General features: G+C 54.8%; 1 protein-coding gene across 1 annotated transcript in view; it reads left to right on the top strand.

Annotated features, from left to right (window-relative positions):
* The window catches only part of LOC140427619 (ribosomal RNA processing protein 1 homolog B-like), a 944,136-nt gene that overhangs the window by 674,763 nt on the left and 244,276 nt on the right, over positions 1-25,097 (top strand). The window lies entirely within an intron of this gene.

The following is a 25,097-nucleotide window of genomic DNA, read 5'->3' as shown; positions in this document are numbered from 1 at the left end:
TGCCCCAGTGAGAGTCAGTGAGTGTGGGACCTCTTACCCCAGTGAGAGTCAGTGTGTGTGGAACCCCTACCCCAGCGAGAGTCAATGTGTGTGGAACCCGTACCCCAGTGAGAGCCAGTGTGTGTGGAACCCGTACCCCAGTGAGCGTCAGTGTGTGTGGAACTCATACCCCAGTGAGTGTCAGTGTGTGTGGAACCCGTACCCCAGTGAGAGTCAGCGTGCGTGGAACCCGTACCCCAGTGAGAGTCTGTGTGTGTGGGACCCGTATCCAAGTGAGAGTCAGTGAGTGTGGGACCCGTACCCCAGTGAGAGTCAATGTGTGTGGAACCGGTACCGCAGTGAGAGCCAGTGTGTGTGGAACCCGTACCCCAGTGAGAGTCAGTGTGTGTGGGGCCCGTACCCCAGTGAGAGTCAGTGTGTGAGGAACACGTTCGCCAGTGCGAGTCAGTGTGTGTGGTACCTGTACCCCAGTGACAGTCAGTGTGTGTGGAACCCGTACCCCAGTGAAAGAAAGTGTGTGTGGAACCCGTACCCCTGTGAGAGTCAGTGTGTGTGGGACCCGTACCCCAGTGAGAGTCACTGTGTGTGGGACCCGTACCCCAGTGAGAGTCAGTGTGTGTGGGACCCGTACCCCAGTGAGAGTCAGTGTGTGGGGGACCCGTACCCCAGTGAGAGTCAGTGTGTGGGGGACCCGTACCCCAGTGAGAGTCAGCGTCTGCGCGACCCGTACCCCAGTGAAAGCAAATGTGTCTGGAACCCGTACCCCTGTGAGAGTCAGTGAGTGTGGGACCTCTTACCCCAGTGAGAGTCAGTGTGTGTGGGACCCGTACCCCAGCGAGAGTCAGTGTGTGTCGGACACGTACCCCAGTGAGAGTCAGTGGGTGTGGAACTCGTACCCCAGTGAGAGTCAGTGTGTGTGGAACCCGTACCCCAGTGAGAGTCAGTGTGTGTGGAACCTCTACCCTAGTGAGAGTCAGTGTGTGTGGGACTCGTACTCCAGTGAGAGTCAGTGTGTGTTGGAACCCGTTCCCCAGTGAGAGTCAGTGTGAGTGGAACTTGTACCCCAGTGAGAGTCAGTGTGTGTGGAACCCGTACCCCAGTGAATGTCAGTGTGTGTTGGAACCCGTACCCCAGTGAGAGTCAGTGTGTGTGGGACATGTACCCCAGTGAGAGTCAGTGTGTGTGGGACATGTACCCCAGTGAGAGTCAGTGTGTGTGGGACATGTACCCCAGTGAGAGTCAGTGTGTGTGGGACCCGTACCCCAGTGAGAGACAGTGTGTGTGGTACCCGTACCCCAGTGAGAGTCAGTGTGTGTGGGACATGTACCCCAGTGAGAGTCAGTGTGTGTGGGACCCCTACCTCAGTGAGAGTCAGTGTGTGTTGGACCCCTACCCCAGTGAGAGCCAGTGTGTGTGGAACCCGTACCCCAGTGAGAGTCAGTGTGTGTGGGGCCCGTGCTCCAGTGAGAGTCAGTGTGTGAGGAACACGTTCGCCAGTGCGAGTCAGTGTGTGTGGAACTGTACCCCAGTGAGAGTCAGTGTGTGCGCGACCCGTACCCCAGTGAAAGCAAGTGTGTGTGGAACCCGTACCCCAGTGAGAGTCAGTGTGTGGGGGACCCGTACCTCAGTGAGAGTCAGTGTGTGTGAGACCCTGAACCCAGTGAGAGTCAGTGTGTGTGGAACCCGTACCCCAGTGAGAGTCAGTGTGTGGGGAACCCATACCCCAGTGAGAGTCAGTGTGTGTGAGACCGTGAACCCAGTGAGAGTCAGTGTGTGTGGAACCCGTACCCCAGTGAAAGTCAGTGTGTGGGGAACTGTACCCCAGTGAGAGTCAGTGTGTGCGCGACCCGTACCCCAGTGAGAGTCAGTGTGTGTTGCACCCGTACCAAAGTGAGAGTCAGTCTGTGTGGAACCCGTACCCCAGTGAGAGACAGTGTGTGTGATACCCGTACCCCAGTGAGAGTCAGTGTGTGTGGGACATGTACCCCAGTGAGAGTCAGCGTGTGCGCGACCCGTACCCCAGTGAAAGCAAGTGTGTGTGGAACCCGTACCCCTGTGAGAGTCAGTGTGTGTGGGACCCGTGCCCCAGTGAGAGTCAGTGAGTGTGGGACCTCTTACCCCAGTGAGAGTCAGTGTGTGTGGAACCCCTACCCCAGCGAGAGTCAATGTGTGTGGAACCCGTACCCCAGTGAGAGCCAGTGTGTGTGGAACCCGTACCCCAGTGAGCGTCAGTGTGTGTGGAACTCATACCCCAGTGAGTGTCAGTGTGTGTGGAACCCGTACCCCAGTGAGAGTCAGCGTGCGTGGAACCCGTACCCCAGTGAGAGTCTGTGTGTGTGGGACCCGTATCCAAGTGAGAGTCAGTGAGTGTGGGACCCGTACCCCAGTGAGAGTCAATGTGTGTGGAACCGGTACCCCAGTGAGAGCCAGTGTGTGTGGAACCCGTACCCCAGTGAGAGTCAGTGTGTGTGGGGCCCGTACCCCAGTGAGAGTCAGTGTGTGAGGAACACGTTCGCCAGTGCGAGTCAGTGTGTGTGGTACCTGTACCCCAGTGAGAGTCAGTGTGTGTGGAACCCGTACCCCAGTGAAAGAAAGTGTGTGTGGAACCCGTACCCCTGTGAGAGTCAGTGTGTGTGGGACCCGTACCCCAGTGAGAGTCACTGTGTGTGGGACCCGTACCCCAGTGAGAGTCAGTGTGTGTGGGACCCGTACCCCAGTGAGAGTCAGTGTGTGGGGGACCCGTACCCCAGTGAGAGTCAGCGTCTGCGCGACCCGTACCGCAGTGAAAGCAAATGTGTCTGGAACCCGTACCCCTGTGAGAGTCAGTGAGTGTGGGACCTCTTACCCCAGTGAGAGTCAGTGTGTGTGGGACCCGTACCCCAGCGAGAGTCAGTGTGTGTCGGACACGGACCCCAGTGAGAGTCAGTGGGTGTGGAACTCGTACCCCAGTGAGAGTCAGTGTGTGTGGAACCCGTACCCCAGTGAGAGTCAGTGTGTGTGGAACCTCTACCCTAGTGAGAGTCAGTGTGTGTGGGACTCGTACTCCAGTGAGAGTCAGTGTATGTTGGAACCCGTTCCCCAGTGAGAGTCAGTGTGAGTGGAACTTGTACCCCAGTGAGAGTCAGTGTGTGTGGAACCCGTACCCCAGTGAATGTCAGTGTGTGTTGGAACCCGTACCCCAGTGAGAGTCAGTGTGTGTGGGACCCGTACCCCAGTGAGAGTCAGTGTGTGCGGGACCCGTACCCCAGTGAGAGTCAGTGTGTGTTGCACCCGTACCAAAGTGAGAGACAGTGTGTGTGGAACCCGTACCCCAGTGAGAGTCAGTGTGTGTGGGACCCCTACCTCAGTGAGAGTCAGTGTGTGTTGGACCCCTACCCCAGTGAGAGTCAGTGTGTGGGGAACACGTTCGCCAGTGCGAGTCAGTGTGTGTGGAACCTGTACCCCAGTGAGAGTCAGGGTGCGTGGAACCCGTACCCCAGTGAAAGTCAGTGTGTGTGGAACTGTACCGCAGTGAGAGTCAGTGTGTGCGCGACCCGTACCCCAGTGAAAGAAAGTGTGTGTGGGACATGTACCCCTGTGAGAGTCAGTGTGTGTGGAACCCGTACCCCAGTGAAAGTCAGTGTGTGTGGAACTGTACCGCAGTGAGAGTCAGTGTGTGCGCGACCCGTACCCCAGTGAAAGAAAGTGTGTGTGGGACCCGTACCCCAGTGAGAGTCAGTGTGTGGGGGACATGTACCCCAGTGAGAGTCAGTGTGTGTGGAACCCGTACCCCAGTGAAAGTCAATGTGTGTGGAACTGTACCCCAGTGAGAGTCAGTGTGTGTGGAACCCCAACCCCAGCGAGAGTCAATGTGTGTGGAACCTGTACCCCAGTGAGAGCCAGTGTGTGTGGAACCCGTACCCCAGTGAGCGTCAGTGTGTGTGGAATCCGTACCCCAGTGAGCGTCAGTGTGTGTGGAACTCGTACCCCAGTGAGTGTCAGTGTGTGTGGAACCCGTACCCCAGTGAGAGTCAGTGTGTGTGGGACCCGTACCCCAGTGAGAGTCAGTGTGTGTGGGACATGTACCCCAGTGAGAGTCAGTGTGTGTGGGACATGTACCCCAGTGAGAGTCAGTGTGTGTGGGACATGTACCCCAGTGAGAGTCAGTGTGTGTGGGACCCGTACCCCAGTGAGAGTCAGTGTGTTTTGCACCCGTACCAAAGTGAGAGTCAGTCTGTGTGGAACCCGTACCCCAGTGAGAGACAGCGTGTGCGCGACCGGTACCCCAGTGAAAGCAAGTGTGTGTGGAACCCGTACCCCTGTGAGAGTCAGTGTGTGTGGGACCCGTTTCCCAGTGAGAGTCAGTGAGTGTGGGACCTCTTACCCCAGTGAGAGTCAGTGTGTGTGGAACCCCTACCCCAGCGAGAGTCAATGTGTGTGGAACCCCTACCCCAGTGAGAGCCAGTGTGTGTGGAACCCGTACCCCAGTGAGCGTCAGTGTGTGTGGAACCCAGACCCCAGTGAGCGTCAGTGTGTGTGGAACCCGTACCCCAGTGAGAGTCAGTGTGTGTGGGACATGTGACCCAGTGAGAGTCAGTGTGTGTGGAACCCGTACCCCAGTGAGAGTCAGTGTGTGTTCCACCCGTACCAAAGTGAGAGTCAGTCTGTGTGGAACCCGTATCCCAGTGAGAGACAGTGTGTGTCGTACCCGTACCCCAGTGAGAGTCAGCGTGTGTGGAACCCGTACCCCAGTGAGAGTCAGTGTGTGTGGGGCCCGTACTCCAGTGAGAGTCAGTGTGTGAGGAACACGTTCGCCAGTGCGAGTCAGTGTGTGTGGAACCTGTACCCCAGTAAGAGTCAGGGTGCGTGGAACCCGTACCCCAGTGAAAGTCAGTGTGTGTGGAACTGTACCCCAGTGAGAGTCAGTGTGTGCGCGACCCGTACCCCAGTGAAAGAAAGTGTGTGTGGGACCCGTACCCCAGTGAGAGTCAGTGTGTGTGGGACATGTACCCCAGTGAGAGTCAGTGTGTGTGGGACATGTACCCCAGTGAGAGTCAGTGTGTGTGGAACCCGTACCCCAGTGAAAGTCAGTGTGTGTGGAACTGGACCCCAGTGAGAGTCAGTGTGTGTGGAACCCCAACCCCAGCGAGAGTCAATGTGTGTGGAACCTGTACCCCAGTGAGAGCCAGTGTGTGTGGAACCCGTACCCCAGTGAGCGTCAGTGTGTGTGGAACCCGTACCCCAGTGAGCGTCAGTGTGTGTGGAACTCGTACCCCAGTGAGTGTCAGTGTGTGTGGAACCCGTACCCCAGTGAGAGTCAGTGTGTGTGGGACCCGTACCCCAGTGAGAGTCAGTGTGTGTGTGCCTCCCTGGTGCCAGGTGCCAGGTGCCAGGGTCCAGGATGTCTCCGAACGGGTAGAGGGAATCCTGAAGGGGGAGGGCAAACAGGTAGAGGTCGTTGTACATATTGGTACTAACGACATAGGCAGGAAGAGGCATGAGGTCCTGCAGCAGGAGTTCAGGGAGCTAGGCAGAAAGTTAAAAGACAGGACCTCGAGGGTTGTAATCTCGGGATTACTCCCTGTGCCACGTGCCAGTGAGGCTAGAAATAGGAAGATAGAGCAGACAAACACGTGGCTAAACAGCTGGTGTAGGAGGGAGGGTTTCGGTTATCTGGACCACTGGGAGCTCTTCCGGGGCAGGTGTGACCTGTATAAGATGGACGGGTTGCATCTAAACCGGAGAGGCATAAATATCCTGGCCGCGAGATTTGCTAGTGTCACACGGGAGGGTTTAAACTAGTATGGCAGGGGGGTGGGCACGGGAGCAATAGGTCAGAAGGTGAGAGCGTTGAGGGAGAACTAGGGAATATGGACAGTGTGGCTCTGAGGCAGAGCAGACGGGGAGAAGTTGCTGAACACAGCGGGTCTGGTGGCCTGAAGTGCATATGTTTTAATGCAAGGAGCATTACGGGTAAGGCAGATGAACTTAGAGCTTGGATTACTACTTGGAACTATGATGTTGTTGCCATTACAGAGACCTGGTTGAGGGAAGGGCAGGATTGGCAGCTAAACGTTCCAGGTTTTAGATGTTTCAGGCGGGATAGAGGGGGATGTAAAAGGGGAGGCGGAGTTGCGCTACTTGTTCAGGAGAGTATCACAGCTATACAGCGAGAGGACACCTCAGAGGGCAGTGAGGCTATATGGGTAGAGATCAGGAATAAGAAGGGTGCAGTCACAATGTTGGGGGTATACTACAGGCCTCCCAACAGCCAGCGGGAGATAGAGGAGCAGATAGGTAGACAGATTTTGGAAAAGAGTAAAAACAACAGGGTTGTGGTGATGGGAGACTTCAACTTCCCCAATATTGACTGGGACTCACTTAGTGCCAGGGGCTTAGACGGGGCAGAGTTTGTAAGGAGCATCCAGGAGGGCTTCTTAAAACAATATGTAAACAGTCCAACTAGGGAAGAGGCGGTACTGGACCTGGTATTGGGGAATGAGCCCGGCCAGGTGGTAGATGTTTCAGTAGGGGAGCATTTCGGTAACAGTGACCACAATTCAGTAAGTTTTAAAGTACTGGTGGACAAGGATAAGAGTGGTCCGAGGATGAATGTGCTAAATTGGGGGAAGGCTAATTATAACAATATTAGGCGGGAACTGAAGAGCATAGATTGGGGGCGGATGTTTGAGGGCAAATCAACATCTGACATGTGGGAGGCTTTCAAGTGTCAGTTGATAGGAATACAGGACAGGCATGTTCCTGTGAGGAAGAAAGACAAATACGGCAATTTTCGGGAACCTTGGATGACGAATGATATTGTAGGCCTCGTCAAAAAGAAAAAGGAGGCATTTGTCAGGGCTAAAAGGCTGGGAACAGACGAAGCCTGTGTGGCATATAAGGAAAGTAGGAAGGAACTTAAGCAGGGAGTCAGGAGGGCTAGAAGGGGTCATGAAAAGTCATTGGCAAATAGGGTTAAGGAAAATCCCAAGGCTTTTTACACTTACATAAAAAGCAAGAGGGTAGCCAGGGAAAGGGTTGGCCCACTGAAGGATAGGCAAGGGAATCTATGTGTGGAGTCAGAGGAAATGGGCGAGGTACTAAATGAATACTTTGCATCAGTATTCACCAAAGAGAAGGAATTGGTAGATGTTGAGTCTGGAGAAGGGGGTGTAGATAGCCTGGGTCACATTGTGATCCAAAAAGACGAGGTGTTGGGTGTCTTAAAAAATATTAAGGTAGATAAGTCCCCAGGGCCGGATGGGATCTACCCCAGAATACTGAAGGAGGCTGGAGAGGAAATTGCTGAGGCCTTGACAGAAATCTTTGGATCCTCGCTGTCTTCAGGGGATGTCCCGGAGGACTGGAGAATAGCCAATGTTGTTCCTCTGTTTAAGAAGGGTGGCAGGGATAATCCCGGGAACTACAGGCCGGTGAGCCTTACTTCAGTGGTAGGGAAATTACTGGAGAGAATTCTTCGAGACAGGATCTACTCCCATTTGGAAGCAAATGGACGTATTAGTGAGAGGCAGCACGGTTTTGTGAAGGGGAGGTCGTGTCTCACTAACTTGATAGAGTTTTTCGAGGAGGTCACTAAGATGATTGATGCAGGTAGGGCAGTAGATGTTGTCTATATGGACTTCAGTAAGGCCTTTGACAAGGTCCCTCATGGTAGACTAGTACAAAAGGTGAAGTCACACGGGATCAGGGGTGAACTGGCAAGGTGGATACAGAACTGGCTAGGCCATAGAAGGCAGAGGGTAGCAATGGAGGGATGCTTTTCTAATTGGAGGGCTGTGACCAGTGGTGTTCCACAGGGATCAGTGCTGGGACCTTTGCTCTTTGTAGTATATATAAATGATTTGGAGGAAAATGTAACTGGTCTGATTAGTAAGTTTGCAGACGACACAAAGGTTGGTGGAATTGCGGATAGCGATGAGGACTGTCTGAGGATACAGCAGGATTTAGATTGTCTGGAGACTTGGGCGGAGAGATGGCAGATGGAGTTTAACCTGGACAAATGTGAGGTAATGCATTTTGGAAGGGCTAATGCAGGTAGGGAATATACAGTGAATGGTAGAACCCTCAAGAGTATTGAAAGTCAAAGAGATCTAGGAGTACAGGTCCACAGATCACTGAAAGGGGCTACACAGGTGGAGAAGGTAGTCAAGAAGGCATACGGCATGCTTGCCTTCATTGGCCGGGGCATTGAGTATAAGAATTGGCAAGTCATGTTGCAGCTGTATAGAACCTTAGTTAGGCCACACTTGGAGTATAGTGTTCAATTCTGGTCGCCACACTACCAGAAGGATGTGGAGGCTTTAGAGAGGGTGCAGAAGAGATTTACCAGAATGTTGCCTGGTATGGAGGGCATAAGCTATGAGGAGCGATTGAATAAACTCGGTTTGTTCTCACTGGAACGAAGGAGGTTGAGGGGCGACCTGATAGAGGTATACAAAATTATGAGGGGCATAGACAGAGTGGATAGTCAGAGGCTTTTCCCCAGGGTAGAGGGGTCAATTACTAGGGGGCATAGGTTTAAGGTGAGAGGGGCAAAGTTTAGAGTAGATGTACGAGGCAAGTTTTTAACGCAGAGGGTAGTGGGTGCCTGGAACTCACTACCGGAGGAGGTAGTGGAGGCAGGGACGATAGGGACATTTAAGGGGCATCTTGACAAATATATGAATAGGATGGGAATAGAAGGATACGGACCCAGGAAGTGTAGAAGATTGTAGTTTAGTCGGGCAGTATGGTCGGCACGGGCTTGGAGGGCCGAAGGGCCTGTTCCTGTGCTGTACATTTCTTTGTTCTTTGTTCTTTGTTTGACATGTACCCCAGTGAGAGTCAGTGTGTGTGGGACATGTACCCCAGTGAGAGTCAGTGTGTGTGGGACATGTACCCCAGTGAGAGTCAGTGTGTGTGGGACCCGTACCCCAGTGAGAGTCAGTGTGTTTTGCACCCGTACCAAAGTGAGAGTCAGTCTGTGTGGAACCCGTACCCCAGTGAGAAACAGCGTGTGCGCGACCGGTACCCCAGTGAAAGCAAGTGTGTGTGGAACCCGTACCCCTGTGAGAGTCAGTGTGTGTGGGACCCGTATCCCAGTGAGAGTCAGTGAGTGTGGGACCTCTTACCCCAGTGAGAGTCAGTGTGTGTGGAACCCCTACCCCAGCGAGAGTCAATGTGTGTGGAACCCCTACCCCAGTGAGAGCCAGTGTGTGTGGAACCCGTACCCCAGTGAGCGTCAGTGTGTGTGGAACCCGGACCCCAGTGAGCGTCAGTGTGTGTGGAACCCGTACCCCTGTGAGAGTCAGTGTGTGTGGGACCCGTACCCCAGTGAGAGTCAGTGTGTGTGGGACATGTACCCCAGTGAGAGTCAGTGTGTGTGGGACATGTACCCCAGTGAGAGTCAGTGTGTGTGGGGCCCGTACTCCAGTGAGAGTCAGTGTGTGAGGAACACGTTCGCCAGTGCGAGTCAGTGTGTGTGGAACTGTACCCCAGTGAGAGTCAGTGTGTGCGCGACCCGTACCCCAGTGAAAGAAAGTGTGTGTGGGACCCGTACCCCAGTGAGAGTCAGTGTGTGTGGGACATGTACCCCAGTGGGAGTCAGTGTGTGTGGGACATGTACCCCAGTGAGAGTCAGTGTGTGTGGGACATGTACCCCAGTGAGAGTCAGTGTGTGTGGGACATGTACCCCAGTGAGAGTCAGTGTGTGTGGGACATGTACCCCAGTGAGAGTCAGTGTGTGTGGGACCCGTACCCCAGTGAGAGTCAGTGTGTGTTGCACCCGTACAAAAGTGAGAGTCAGTCTGTGTGGAACCCGTACCCCAGTGAGAGACAGTGTGTGTGGTACCCGTACCCCAGTGAGAGTCAGTGTGTGTGGAACCCGTACCCCAGTGAGAGTCAGTGTGTGTGGTACCCGTACCCCAGTGAGAGTCAGCGTGTGTGGAACCCGTACCCCAGTGAGAATCTGTGTGTGTGGGACCCGTATCCAAGTGAGAGTCAGTGTGTGGAACCCGTACCCCAGTGAGAGTCTGTGTGTGTGGAACCCGTACCCCAGTGAGAGTCAGTGTGTGTGGGACCCGTACCCCAGTGAGAGTCAGTGTGTGGGGGACCCATACCCCAGTGAGAGTCAGCGTCTGCGCGACCCGTACCCCAGTGAAAGCAAATGTGTCTGGAACCCGTACCCCTGTGAGAGTCAGTGAGTGTGGGACCTCTTACCCCAGCGAGAGTCAGTGTGTGTCGGACACGTACCCCAGTGAGAGTCAGTGGGTGTGGAACTCGTACCCCAGTGAGAGTCAGTGTGTGTGGAACCCGTACCCCAGTGAGAGTCAGTGTGTGTGGAACCTCTACCCTAGTGAGAGTCAGTGTGTGTGGGACTCGTACTCCAGTGAGAGTCAGTGTGTGTTGGAACCCGTTCCCCAGTGAGAGTCAGTGTGAGTGGAACTTGTACCCCAGTGAGAGTCAGTGTGTGTGGAACCCGTACCCCAGTGAGCGTCAGTGTGTGTGGAATCCGTACCCCAGTGAGCGTCAGTGTGTGTGGAACTCGTACCCCAGTGAGTGTCAGTGTGTGTGGGACATGTACCCCAGTGAGAGTCAGTGTGTGTGGGACATGTACCCCAGTGAGAGTCAGTGTGTGTGGGACATGTACCCCAGTGAGAGTCAGTGTGTGTGGGACCCGTACCCCAGTGAGAGTCAGTGTGTTTTGCACCCGTACCAAAGTGAGAGTCAGTCTGTGTGGAACCCGTACCCCAGTGAGAGACAGCGTGTGCGCGACCGGTACCCCAGTGAAAGCAAGTGTGTGTGGAACCCGTACCCCTGTGAGAGTCAGTGTGTGTGGGACCCGTATCCCAGTGAGAGTCAGTGAGTGTGGGACCTCTTACCCCAGTGAGAGTCAGTGTGTGTGTGGAACCCCTACCCCAGCGAGAGTCAATGTGTGTGGAACCCCTACCCCAGTGAGAGCCAGTGTGTGTGGAACCCGTACCCCAGTGAGCGTCAGCGTGTGTGGAACCCAGACCCCAGTGAGCGTCAGTGTGTGTGGAACCCGTACCCCAGTGAGAGTCAGTGTGTGTGGGACATGTGCCCCAGTGAGAGTCAGTGTGTGTGGAACCCGTACCCCAGTGAGAGTCAGTGTGTGTTCCACCCGTACCAAAGTGAGAGTCAGTCTGTGTGGAACCCATACCCCAGTGAGAGTCAGTGTGTGTGGGACCCGTACCCCAGTGAGAGTCAGTGTGTGTGGGACCGTACCCCAGTGAGAGTCAGTGTGTGGGGACCCGTACCTCAGTGAGAGTCAGTGTGTGTGAGACCCTGAACCCAGTGAGAGTCAGTGTGTGTGGAACCCGTACCCCAGTGAGAGTCAGTGTGTGGGGAACCCATACCCCAGTGAGAGTCAGTGTGTGTGAGACCGTGAACCCAGCGAGAGTCAGTGTGTGTGGAACCCGTACCCCAGTGAAAGTCAGTGTGTGGGGAACTGTACCCCAGTGAGAGTCAGTGTGTGCGCGACCCGTACCCCAGTGAGAGTCAGTGTGTGTTGCACCCGTACCAAAGTGAGAGTCAGTCTGTGTGGAACCCGTACCCCAGTGAGAGACAGTGTGTGTGGTACCCGTACCCCAGTGAGAGTCAGTGTGTGTGGGACATGTACCCCAGTGAGAGTCAGCGTGTGCGCGACCCGTACCCCAGTGAAAGCAAGTGTGTGTGGAACCCGTACCCCTGTGAGAGTCAGTGTGTGTGGGACCCGTGCCCCAGTGAGAGTCAGTGAGTGTGGGACCTCTTACCCCAGTGAGAGTCAGTGTGTGTGGAACCCCTACCCCAGCGAGAGTCAATGTGTGTGGAACCCGTACCCGAGTGAGAGCCAGTGTGTGTGGAACCCGTACCCCAGTGAGCGTCAGTGTGTGTGGAACTCATACCCCAGTGAGTGTCAGTGTGTGTGGAACCCGTACCCCAGTGAGAGTCAGCGTGCGTGGAACCCGTACCCCAGTGAGAGTCTGTGTGTGTGGGACCCGTATCCAAGTGAGAGTCAGTGAGTGTGGGACCCGTACCCCAGTGAGAGTCAATGTGTGTGGAACCGGTACCCCAGTGAGAGCCAGTGTGTGTGGAACCCGTACCCCAGTGAGAGTCAGTGTGTGTGGGGCCCGTACCCCAGTGAGAGTCAGTGTGTGAGGAACACGTTCGCCAGTGCGAGTCAGTGTGTGTGGTACCTGTACCCCAGTGAGAGTCAGTGTGTGTGGAACCCGTACCCCAGTGAAAGAAAGTGTGTGCGGAACCCGTACCCCTGTGAGAGTCAGTGTGTGTGGGACCCGTACCCCAGTGAGAGTCACTGTGTGTGGGACCCGTACCCCAGTGAGAGTCAGTGTGTGTGGGACCCGTACCCCAGTGAGAGTCAGTGTGTGTGGGACCCGTACCCCAGTGAGAGTCAGTGTGTGGGGGACCCGTACCCCAGTGAGAGTCAGCGTCTGCGCGACCCGTACCCCAGTGAAAGCAAATGTGTCTGGAACCCGTACCCCTGTGAGAGTCAGTGAGTGTGGGACCTCTTACCCCAGTGAGAGTCAGTGTGTGTGGGACCCGTACCCCAGCGAGAGTCAGTGTGTGTCGGACACGTACCCCAGTGAGAGTCAGTGGGTGTGGAACTCGTACCCCAGTGAGAGTCAGTGTGTGTGGAACCCGTACCCCAGTGAGAGTCAGTGTGTGTGGAACCTCTACCCTAGTGAGAGTCAGTGTGTGTGGGACCCGTACCCCAGTGAGAGTCAGTGTGTGTGGGACCCGTACCCCAGTGAGAGTCAGTGTGTGTTGCACCCGTACCAAAGTGAGAGACAGTGTGTGTGGAACCCGTACCCCAGTGAGAGTCAGTGTGTGTGGGACCCCTACCTCAGTGAGAGTCAGTGTGTGTCGGACCCCTACCCCAGTGAGAGTCAGTGTGTGAGGAACACGTTCGCCAGTGCGAGTCAGTGTGTGTGGAACCTGTACCCCAGTGAGAGTCAGGGTGTGTGGAACTGTACCGCAGTGAGAGTCAGTGTGTGCGCGACCCGTACCCCAGTGAAAGAAAGTGTGTGTGGGACCCGTACCCCAGTGAGAGTCAGTGTGTGGGGGACATGTACCCCAGTGAGAGTCAGTGTGTGTGGAACCCGTATCCCAGTGAAAGTCAGTGTGTGTGGAACTGTACCCCAGTGAGAGTCAGTGTGTGTGGAACCCCAACCCCAGCGAGAGTCAATGTGTGTGGAACCTGTACCCCAGTGAGAGCCAGTGTGTGTGGAACCCGTACCCCAGTGAGCGTCAGTGTGTGTGGAATCCGTACCCCAGTGAGCGTCAGTGTGTGTGGAACTCGTACCCCAGTGAGTGTCAGTGTGTGTGGAACCCGTACCCCAGTGAGAGTCAGTGTGTGTGGGACCCGTACCCCAGTGAGAGTCAGTGTGTGTGGGACATGTACCCCAGTGAGAGTCAGTGTGTGTGGGACATGTACCCCAGTGAGAGTCAGTGTGTGTGGGACATGTACCCCAGTGAGAGTCAGTGTGTGTGGGACCCGTACCCCAGTGAGAGTCAATGTGTGTGGAACCGGTACCCCAGTGAGAGCCAGTGTGTGTGGAACCCGTACCCCAGTGAGAGTCAGTGTGTGTGGGGCCCGTACCCCAGTGAGAGTCAGTGTGTGAGGAACACGTTCGCCAGTGCGAGTCAGTGTGTGTGGTACCTGTACCCCAGTGAGAGTCAGTGTGTGTGGAACCCGTACCCCAGTGAAAGAAAGTGTGTGCGGAACCCGTACCCCTGTGAGAGTCAGTGTGTGTGGGACCCGTACCCCAGTGAGAGTCACTGTGTGTGGGACCCGTACCCCAGTGAGAGTCACTGTGTGTGGGACCCGTACCCCAGTGAGAGTCAGTGTGTGTGGGACCCGTACCCCAGTGAGAGTCAGTGTGTGTGGGACCCGTACCCCAGTGAGAGTCAGCGTCTGCGCGACCCGTACCCCAGTGAAAGCAAATGTGTCTGGAACCCGTACCCCTGTGAGAGTCAGTGAGTGTGGGACCTCTTACCCCAGTGAGAGTCAGTGTGTGTGGGACCCGTACCCCAGCGAGAGTCAGTGTGTGTCGGACACGTACCCCAGTGAGAGTCAGTGGGTGTGGAACTCGTACCCCAGTGAGAGTCAGTGTGTGTGGAACCCGTACCCCAGTGAGAGTCAGTGTGTGTGGAACCTCTACCCTAGTGAGAGTCAGTGTGTGTGGGACCCGTACCCCAGTGAGAGTCAGTGTGTGTGGGACCCGTACCCCAGTGAGAGTCAGTGTGTGTTGCACCCGTACCAAAGTGAGAGACAGTGTGTGTGGAACCCGTACCCCAGTGAGAGTCAGTGTGTGTGGGACCCCTACCTCAGTGAGAGTCAGTGTGTGTCGGACCCCTACCCCAGTGAGAGTCAGTGTGTGAGGAACACGTTCGCCAGTGCGAGTCAGTGTGTGTGGAACCTGTACCCCAGTGAGAGTCAGGGTGTGTGGAACTGTACCGCAGTGAGAGTCAGTGTGTGCGCGACCCGTACCCCAGTGAAAGAAAGTGTGTGTGGGACCCGTACCCCAGTGAGAGTCAGTGTGTGGGGGACATGTACCCCAGTGAGAGTCAGTGTGTGTGGAACCCGTATCCCAGTGAAAGTCAGTGTGTGTGGAACTGTACCCCAGTGAGAGTCAGTGTGTGTGGAACCCCAACCCCAGCGAGAGTCAATGTGTGTGGAACCTGTACCCCAGTGAGAGCCAGTGTGTGTGGAACCCGTACCCCAGTGAGCGTCAGTGTGTGTGGAATCCGTACCCCAGTGAGCGTCAGTGTGTGTGGAACTCGTACCCCAGTGAGTGTCAGTGTGTGTGGAACCCGTACCCCAGTGAGAGTCAGTGTGTGTGGGACCCGTACCCCAGTGAGAGTCAGTGTGTGTGGGACATGTACCCCAGTGAGAGTCAGTGTGTGTGGGACATGTACCCCAGTGAGAGTCAGTGTGTGTGGGACATGTACCCCAGTGAGAGTCAGTGTGTGTGGGACCCGTACCCCAGTGAGAGTCAGTGTGTTTTGCACCCGTACCAAAGTGAGAGTCAGTCTGTGTGGAACCCGTACCCCAGTGAGAGACAGCGTGTGCGCGACCGGTACCCCAGTGAAAGCAAGTGTGTGTGGAACCCGTACCCCTGTGAGAGTCAGTGTGTGTGGGACCCGTTTCCCAGTGAGAGTCAGTGAGTGTGGGACCTCTTACCCCAGTGAGAGTCAGTGTGTGTGGAACCCCTACCCCAGCGAGAGTCAGTGTGTGTGGAACCCAGACCCCAGTGAGCGTCAGTGTGTGTGGAACCCGTACCCCAGTGAGAGTCAGTGTGTGTGGGACATGTGCCCCAGTGAGAGTCAGTGTGTGTGGAACCCGTACCCCAGTGAGAGTCAGTGTGTGTTCCACCCGTACCAAAGTGAGAGTCAGTCTGTGTGGAACCCGTATCCCAGTGAGAGACAGTGTGTGTCGTACCCGTACCCCAGTGAGAGTCAGCGTGTGTGGAACCCGTACCCCAGTGAGAGTCAGTGTGTGTGGGGCCCGTACCCCAGTGAGAGTCAGCGTGTGTGGAACCCGTACCAAAGTGAGAGACAGTGTGTGTGGAACCCGTACCCCAGTGAGAGTCAGTGTGTGTGGGACCCCTACCTCAGTGAGAGTCAGTGTGTGTTGGACCCCTACCCCAGTGAGAGTCAGTGTGTGAGGAACACGTTCGCCAGTGCGAGTCAGTGTGTGTGGAACCTGTACCCCAGTGAAAGTCAGTGTGTGCGCGACCCGTACCCCAGTGAAAGAAAGTGTGTGTGGGACCCGTACCCCAGTGAGAGTCAGTGTGTGTGGGACATGTACCCCAGTGAGAGTCAGTGTGTGTGGGACATGTACCCCAGTGAGAGTCAGTGTGTGTGGAACCCGTACCCCAGTGAGAGTCAGTGTGTGCGCGACCCGTACCCCAGTGAAAGAAAGTGTGTGTGGGACCCGTACCCCAGTGAGAGTCAGTGTGTGTGGGACATGTACCCCAGTGAGAGTCAGTGTGTGTGGGACATGTACCCCAGTGAGAGTCAGTGTGTGTGGAACCCGTACCCCAGTGAAAGTCAGTGTGTGTGGAACTGGACCCCAGTGAGAGTCAGTGTGTGTGGAACCCCAACCCCAGCGAGAGTCAATGTGTGTGGAACCTGTACCCCAGTGAGAGCCAGTGTGTGTGGAACCCGTACCCCAGTGAGCGTCAGTGTGTGTGGAACCCGTACCCCAGTGAGCGTCAGTGTGTGTGGAACTCGTACCCCAGTGAGTGTCAGTGTGTGTGGAACCCGTACCCCAGTGAGAGTCAGTGTGTGTGGGACCCGTACCCCAGTGAGAGTCAGTGTGTGTGGGACATGTACCCCAGTGAGAGTCAGTGTGTGTGGGACATGTACCCCAGTGAGAGTCAGTGTGTGTGGGACATGTACCCCAGTGAGAGTCAGTGTGTGTGGGACCCGTACCCCAGTGAGAGTCAGTGTGTTTTGCACCCGTACCAAAGTGAGAGTCAGTCTGTGTGGAACCCGTACCCCAGTGAGAGACAGCGTGTGCGCGACCGGTACCCCAGTGAAAGCAAGTGTGTGTGGAACCCGTACCCCTGTGAGAGTCAGTGTGTGTGGGACCCGTATCCCAGTGAGAGTCAGTGAGTGTGGGACCTCTTACCCCAGTGAGAGTCAGTGTGTGTGGAACCCCTACCCCAGCGAGAGTCAATGTGTGTGGAACCCCTACCCCAGTGAGAGCCAGTGTGTGTGGAACCCGTACCCCAGTGAGCGTCAGTGTGTGTGGAACCCGGACCCCAGTGAGCGTCAGTGTGTGTGGAACCCGTACCCCAGTGAGAGTCAGTGTGTGTGGGACATGTACCCCAGTGAGAGTCAGTGTGTGTGGGACATGTACCCCAGTGAGAGTCAGTGTGTGTGGAACCCGTACCCCAGTGAGAGTCAGTGTGTGTTCCACCCGTACCAAAGTGAGAGTCAGTCTGTGTGGAACCCGTACCCCAGTGAGAGACAGTGTGTGTGGTACCCGTACCCCAGTGAGAGTCAGCGTGTGTGGAACCCGTACCCCAGTGAGAGTCTGTGTGTGTGGGACCCGTATCCAAGTGAGAGTCAGTGTGTGTGGAACCCGTACCCCAGTGAGAGTCAGTGTGTGTGGGACCCCTACCTCAGTGAGAGTCAGTGTGTGTGGGACCCCTACCCCAGTGAGAGCCAGTGTGTGTGGGACCCGTACCCCAGTGTGAGTCAATGTGTGTGGAACCGGTACCCCAGTGAGAGCCAGTGTGTGTGGAACCCGTACCCCACTGAGAGTCAGTGTGTGTGGGGCCCGTACCCCAGTGAGAGTCAGTGTGTGAGGAACACGTTCGCCAGTGCGAGTCAGTGTGTGTGGAACCCGTACCCCAGTGAAAGTCAGTGTGTGTGGAACTGTACCCCAGTGAGAGTTAGTGTGCGCGCGACCCGTACCCCAGTGAAAGAAAGTGTGTGGGGAACCCGTACCCCAGTGAGAGTCAGTGTGTGTGGAACCCGTACCCCAGTGAAAGTCAGTGTGTGTGGAACTGTACCCCAGTGAGAGTCAGTGTGTGTGGGACCCATACCCCAGTGAGAGTCAGCGTGTGCGCGACCCAAAGAGAAGGAATTGGTAGATGTTGAGTCTGGAGAAGGGGGTGTAGATAGCCTGGGTCACATTGTGATCCAAAAAGACGAGGTGTTGGGTGTCTTAAAAAATATTAAGGTAGATAAGTCCCCAGGGCCTGATGGGATCTACCCCAGAATACTGAAGGAGGCTGGAGAGGAAATTGCTGAGGCCTTGACAGAAATCTTTGGATCCTCGCTGTCTTCAGGGGATGTCCCGGAGGACTGGAGAATAGCCAATGTTGTTCCTCTGTTTAAGAAGGGTAGCAAGGATAATCCCGGGAACTACAGGCCGGTGAGCCTTACTTCAGTGGTAGGGAAATTACTGGAGAGAATTCTTCGAGACAGGATCTACTCCCATTTGGAAGCAAATGGACGTATTAGTGAGAGGCAGCACGGTTTTGTGAAGGGGAGGTCGTGTCTCACTAACTTGATAGAGTTTTTCGAGGAGGTCACTAAGATGATTGATGCAGGTAGGGCAGTAGATGTTGTCTATATGGACTTCAGTAAGGCCTTTGACAAGGTCCCTCATGGTAGACTAGTACAAAAGGTGAAGTCACACGGGATCAGGGGTGAACTGGCAAGGTGGATACAGAACTGGCTAGGCCATAGAAGGCAGAGGGTAGCAATGGAGGGATGCTTTTCTAATTGGAGGGCTGTGACCAGTGGTGTTCCACAGGGATCAGTGTTGGGACCTTTGCTGTTTGTAGTATATATAAATGATTTGGAGGAAAATGTAACTGGTCTGATTAGTAAGTTTGCAGACGACACAAAGGTTGGTGGAATTGCGGATAGCGATGAGGACTGTCTGAGGATACAGCAGGATTTAGATTGTCTGGAGACTTGGGCGGAGAGGTGGCAGATGGAGTTTAATACGGACAAATGTGAGGTAATGCATTTTGGAAGGGCTAATGCAGGTAGGGAATATAGAGTGAATGGTAGAGCCCTCAAGAGTATTGAAAGTCAAAGAGATCTAGGAGTACAGGTCCACAGGTCATTGAAAGGGGCAACACAGGTGGAGAAGGTAGTCAAGAAGGCATACGGCATGCTTGCCTTCATTGGCAGGGGCATTGAGTATAAGAATTGGCAAGTCATGTTGCAGCTGTATAGAACCTTAGTTAGGCCACACTTGGAGTATAGTGTTCAATTCTGGTCGCCACACTACCAGAAGGATGTGGAGGCTTTAGAGAGGGTGCAGAAGAGATTTACCAGAATGTTGCCTGGTATGGAGGGCATAAGCTATGAGGAGCGATTGAATAAACTCGGTTTGTTCTCACTGGAACGAAGGAGGTTGAGGGGCGACCTGATAGAGGTATACAAAACTATGAGGGGCATAGACAGAGTGGATAGTCAGAGGCATTTCCCCAGGGTAGAGGGGTCAATTACTAGGGGGCATAGGTTTAAGGTGAGAGGGGCAAGGTTTAGAGTAGATGTACGAGGCACGTTTTTTACGCAGAGGGCAGTGGGTGCCTGGAACTCACTACCGGAGGAGGTAGTGGAAGCAGGGACGATAGGGACATTTAAGGGGCATCTTGACAAATATATGAATAGGATGGGAATAGAAGGATACGGACCCAGGAAGTGTAGAAGATTGTAGTTTAGTTGGGCAGTATGGTCGGCACGGGCTTGGAGGGCCGAAGGGCCTGTTCCTGTGCTGTACATTTCTTTGTTCTTTGTTGTTCTTTGACCCGTACCCCAGTGAAAGCAAGTGTGTGTGGAACCCCTACCCCTGTGAGAGTCAGTGTGTGTGGGACCCGTACCCCAGTGAGAGTCAGTGAGTGTGGGACCTCTTACCCCAGTGAGAGTCAGTGTGTGTGGAACCCGTAACCCAGTGAGAGCCAGTGTGTGTGGAACCCGTACCCCAGTGAGAGTCAGTGTGTGTGGGACCCGTACCCCAGTGAGAGTCAGTGTGTGTCGGACACGTACCCCAGTGAGAGTCAGTGGGTGTGGAACTCGTACCCCAGTGAGAGTCAGTGTGTGTGGAACCCGTACCCCAGTGCGAGTCTGTGTGTGTGGAACCTCTACCCCAGTGAGAGTCAGTGTTTGTGGGACCCGTACCCCAGTGAGAGTCAGTGTGTGGGGGACCCGTACCCCAGTGAGAGTCAGTGTGTGTGGAACCTGTACCCCAGTGAGAGTCAGTGTGTGGGGAACCCGTACCCCAGTGAGAGTCAGTGTGTGTGAGACCGTGAACCCAGTGAGAGTCAGTGTGTGTGGAACCCGTACCCCAGTGAGAGCCAGTGTGTGTGGAACCCGTACCCCAGTGAGAGTCAGTGTGTGTCGGACCCGTACCCCAGTGAGAGTCAGTGTGTGTCGGACCCGTACCCCAGTGAGAGTCAGTGTGTGTGGGACATGTACCCCAGTGAGAGTCAGTGTGTGTGGGACATGTACCCCAGTGAGAGTCAGTGTGTGTGGGACATGTACCCCAGTGAGAGTCAGTGTGTGTGGGACATGTACCCCAGTGAGAGTCAGTGTGTGTGGGACCCGTACCCCAGTGAGAGTCAGTGTGTGTGGAACCCGTACCCCAGTGAAAGTCAGTGTGTGTGGGACTGTACCCCAGTGAGAGTCAGCGTGTGCGCGACCCGTACCCCAGTGAAAGCAAGTGTGTGTGGAACCCGTACCCCTGCGAGAGTCAGTGTGTGTGGGACCCGTATCCCAGTGAGAGTCAGTGTGTGTGGGACCTCTTACCCCAGTGAGAGTCATTGTGTGTGGAACCCCTACCCCAGCGAGAGTCAATGTGTGTGGAACCCGTACCCCAGTGAGCGTCAGTGTGTGTGGAACCCGGACCCCAGTGAGCGTCAGTGTGTGTGGAACTCGTACCCCAGTGAGTGTCAGTTTGTGTGGAACCCGTACCCCAGTGAGAGTCAGTGTGTGTGGGACCCGTACCCCAGTGAGAGTCAGTGTGTGGGAGACATGTACCCCAGTGAGAGTCAGTGTGTGTGGGACATGTACCCCAGTGAGAGTCAGTGTGTGTGGGACCCGTACGCCAGTGAGAGTCAGCGTGTGCGCGACCCGTACCCCAGTGAAAGCAAGTGTGTGTGGGATACGTACCCCTGTGAGAGTCAGTGTGTGTGGAACTGTACCCCAGTGAGAGTCAGTGTGTGTGGGACCCATACCCCAGTGAGAGTCAGCGTGTGCGCGACCCAAAGAGAAGGAATTGGTAGGTGTTGAGTCTGGAGAAGGGGGTGTAGATAGCCTGGGTCACATTGTGATCCAAAAAGACGAGGTGTTGGGTGTCTTAAAAAATATTAAGGTAGATAAGTCCCCAGGGCCTGATGGGATTTACCCCAGAATACTGAAGGAGGCTGGAGAGGAAATTGCTGAGGCCTTGACAGAAATCTTTGGATCCTCGCTGTCTTCAGGGGATGTCCCGGAGGACTGGAGAATAGCCAATGTTGTTCCTCTGTTTAAGAAGGGTCGCAAGGATAATCCCGGGAACTACAGGCCGGTGAGCCTTACTTCAGTGGTAGGGAAATTACTGGAGAGAATTCTTCGAGACAGGATCTACTCCCATTTGGAAGCAAATGGACGTATTAGTGAGAGGCAGCACGGTTTTGTGAAGGGGAGGTCGTGTCTCACTAACTTGATAGAGTTTTTCGAGGAGGTCACTAAGATGATTGATGCAGGTAGGGCAGTAGATGTTGTCTATATGGACTTCAGTAAGGCCTTTGACAAGGTCCCTCATGGTAGACTAGTACAAAAGGTGAAGTCACACGGGATCAGGGGTGAACTGGCAAGGTGGATACAGAACTGGCTAGGCCATAGAAGGCAGAGGGTAGCAATGGAGGGATGCTTTTCTAATTGGAGGGCTGTGACCAGTGGTGTTCCACAGGGATCAGTGTTGGGACCTTTGCTGTTTGTAGTATATATAAATGATTTGGAGGAAAATGTAACTGGTCTGATTAGTAAGTTTGCAGACGACACAAAGGTTGGTGGAATTGCGGATAGCGATGAGGACTGTCTGAGGATACAGCAGGATTTAGATTGTCTGGAGACTTGGGCGGAGAGGTGGCAGATGGAGTTTAATACGGACAAATGTGAGGTAATGCATTTTGGAAGGGCTAATGCAGGTAGGGAATATAGAGTGAATGGTAGAGCCCTCAAGAGTATTGAAAGTCAAAGAGATCTAGGAGTACAGGTCCACAGGTCATTGAAAGGGGCAACACAGGTGGAGAAGGTAGTCAAGAAGGCATACGGCATGCTTGCCTTCATTGGCCGGGGCATTGAGTATAAGAATTGGCAAGTCATGTTGCAGCTGTATAGAACCTTAGTTAGGCCACACTTGGAGTATAGTGTTCAATTCTGGTCGCCACACTACCAGAAGGATGTGGAGGCTTTAGAGAGGGTGCAGAAGAGATTTACCAGAATGTTGCCTGGTATGGAGGGCATAAGCTATGAGGAGCGATTGAATAAACTCGGTTTGTTCTCACTGGAACGAAGGAGGTTGAGGGGCGACCTGATAGAGGTATACAAAACTATGAGGGGCATAGACAGAGTGGATAGTCAGAGGCTTTTCCCCAGGGTAGAGGGGTCAATTACTAGGGGGCATAGGTTTAAGGTGAGAGGGGCAAGGTTTAGAGTAGATGTACGAGGCAAGTTTCTTACGCAGAGGGCAGTGGGTGCCTGGAACTCACTACCGGAGGAGGTAGTGGAAGCAGGGACGATAGGGACATTTAAGGGGCATCTTGACAAATATATGAATAGGATGGGAATAGAAGGATACGGACCCAGGAAGTGTAGAAGATTGTAGTTTAGTTGGGCAGTATGGTCGGCACGGGCTTGGAGGGCCGAAGGGCCTGTTCCTGTGCTGTACATTTCTTTGTTCTTTGTTGTTCTTTGACCCTTACCCCAGTGAAAGCAAGTGTGTGAGGAACACCTACCCCTGTGAGAGTCAGTGTGTGTGGAACACGTACCCCTGTGAGAGTCAGTGTGTGTGGGACCCGTATCCCAGTGAGAGTCAGTGAGTGTGGGACCTCTTACCCCAGTGAGAGTCAGTGTGTGTGGGACCCCGACCGCAGCGAGAGTCAGTGTGTGTGGAACATGTACCCCAGTGCGAGTCAGTGTGTGTGGAACCTGTACCCCAGTGAGAGTCAGTGTGTGTGGAACCCGTACCCCAGTGAAAATCAGTGTGTGGGGAACTGTACCCCAGTGAGAGTCAGTGTGTGTGGGAACCGTACCCCAGTGAGTCAGTGCGTGCACAACCCGTACCCCAGTGAAAGTCAGTGTGTGTGGGACCCGTACCCCAGTGAGTCAGTGTGTGTGGAACCCGTACCCCAGTGAAAGTCAGTGTGTGTGGGACCCGTACCCCAGTGAGAGTCAGTGTGTGTGGGACCCGTACCCCAGTGAGAGTCAGTGTGTGTGGGACCCGTACCCCAGTGAGAGTCAGTGTGTGTGGAACCCGTACCCCAGTGAAAGTCAGTGTGTGTGGAACTGTACCCCAGTGAGAGTCAGTGTGTGTGGAACCCGTAACCCAGTGAGAGCCAGTGTGTGTGGAACCCGTACCCCAGTGAGAGTCAGTGTGTGTGGGACCCGTACCCCAGTGAGAGTCAGTGTGTGTCGGACACGTACCCCAGTGAGAGTCAGTGGGTGTGGAACTCGTACCCCAGTGAGAGTCCGTGTGTGTGGAACCCGTACCCCAGTGCGAGTCTGTGTGTGTGGAACCTCTACCCCAGTGAGAGTCAGTGTTTGTGGGACCCGTACCTCAGTGAGAGTCAGTGTGTGTGGGACCCGTACTCCAGTGAGAGTCAGTGTGTGTGGAACCTCTACCCTAGTGAGAGTCAGTGTGTGTGGGGCTCGTACTCCAGTGAGAGTCAGTGTGTGTTGGAACCCGTTCCCCAGTGAGAGTCAGTGTGAGTGGAACTTGTACCCCAGTGAGAGTCAGTGTGTGTGGAACCCGTACCCCAGTGAATGTCAGTGTGTGTGGAACTAGTACCCCAGTGAGAGTCAGTGTGTGTGGAACCCGTACCCCAGTGAGAGTCAGTGTGTGTGGGACCCGTACCCCAGTGAGAGTCAGTGTGTGTGAGACTGTGAACCCAGTGAGAGTCAGTGTGTGTGGGACCCGTACCCCAGTGAGAGTCAGTGTGTGTGGGGCCCGTACCGCAGTGAGAGTCAGTGTGTGTGGGACCCGTACCGCAGTGAGGGTCAGTGTGTGTGGGACCCGTACCCCAGTGAGGGTCAGTGTGTGTGGGACCGTACCCCAGTGAGGGTCAGTGTGTGTGGGACCGTACCCCAGTGAGAGTCAGTGTGTGGGGGACCGTACCCCAGTGAGAGTCAGTGTGTGGGGGACCCGTACCTCAGTGAGAGTCAGTGTGTGTGGGACCCGTACCCCAGTGAGAGTCAGTGTGTGTGGGACCCGTACCCCAGTGAGAGTCAGTGTGTGTGAGACCCTGTACCCCAGTGAGAGTCAGTGTGTGTGGGACCCGTAACCCAGTGAGAGTCAGTGTGTGTGAGACCGTGAACCCAGTGAGAGTCAGTGTGTGTGGAACCCGTACCCCAGTGAGAGTCAGTGTGTGTGGGACCCGTACCCCAGTGAGAGTCAGTGTGTGTGGGACCCGTACCCCAGTGAGGGTCAGTGTGCGTGGGACCCGTACCCCAGTGAGGGTCAGTGTGTGTGGGACCGTACCCCAGTGAGAGTCAGTGTGTGGGGGACCCGTACCTCAGTGAGAGTAAGTGTGTGTGGGACCTGTACCCCAGTGAGAGTCAGTGTGTGTGGGACCCCTACCCCAGTGAGAGTCAGTGTGTGTGGAACCCATACCCCAGTGAGAGTCAGTGTGTGTGGGACCCCTCCCCCAGTGAGAGTCAGTGTGTGTAGGACCCGTACCCCAGTGAGGGTCAGTGTGTGGGACCCGTACCCCAGTGAGAGTCAGTGTGTGTGGGACCCGTACCCCAGTGAGAGTCAGTGTGTGTGGAACCCGTACCCCAGTGAGAGTCAGTGTGTGTGGAACCCGTACCCCAGCGAGAGTCAGTGTGTGTGGGACCCGTACCCCAGTGAGAGTCAGTGTGTGTGGGACCCGTACCCCAGTGAGAGTCAGTGTGTGTGACCCGTACCCCAGTGAGAGTCAGTGTGTGTGGGACCCGTACCCCAGTGAGAGTCAGTGTGTGTGGAACCCGTACCCCAGAGAGTGTCAGTGGTGTGTTTGGGACCAGTTGTCTAGGGTGTCAGTTCTTTATTCCTTCCAGAGCACGGTGGGCTAAACGGCTGGCTTGTAATGCAGAACAACGCCAGCAGCACGGGTTCAATTCCCGTACCGGCCTTCCCGGACAGGCGCCGGAAAGTGGCAACTAGAGGCTTTTCACGGTAACTTCATTGAAACCTACTTGTGACAATAAGCGATTATTATTATTATTAGATGAGGGCATTGCTGACAAGGTTAGTATTTGTTACCCGTTGCTAATTGTGCTTTAGAGGACAGACTTGCTCAGTGATTACGGAAGGCAGTTACTAGTCAACGCTTAAAGAGATGATGCAAATCAGATACGGTATTAGGCAGGCTGAGATTATTTGGCCA

The sequence above is a fragment of the Scyliorhinus torazame genome, chromosome 8 (assembly GCF_047496885.1).
Source record: "Scyliorhinus torazame isolate Kashiwa2021f chromosome 8, sScyTor2.1, whole genome shotgun sequence".
Lineage (NCBI taxonomy): Eukaryota > Metazoa > Chordata > Chondrichthyes > Carcharhiniformes > Scyliorhinidae > Scyliorhinus > Scyliorhinus torazame.
The sequence above is the reverse complement of the archived record's forward strand: the minus strand, read 5'-3'. Positions and strand labels throughout refer to the sequence as shown.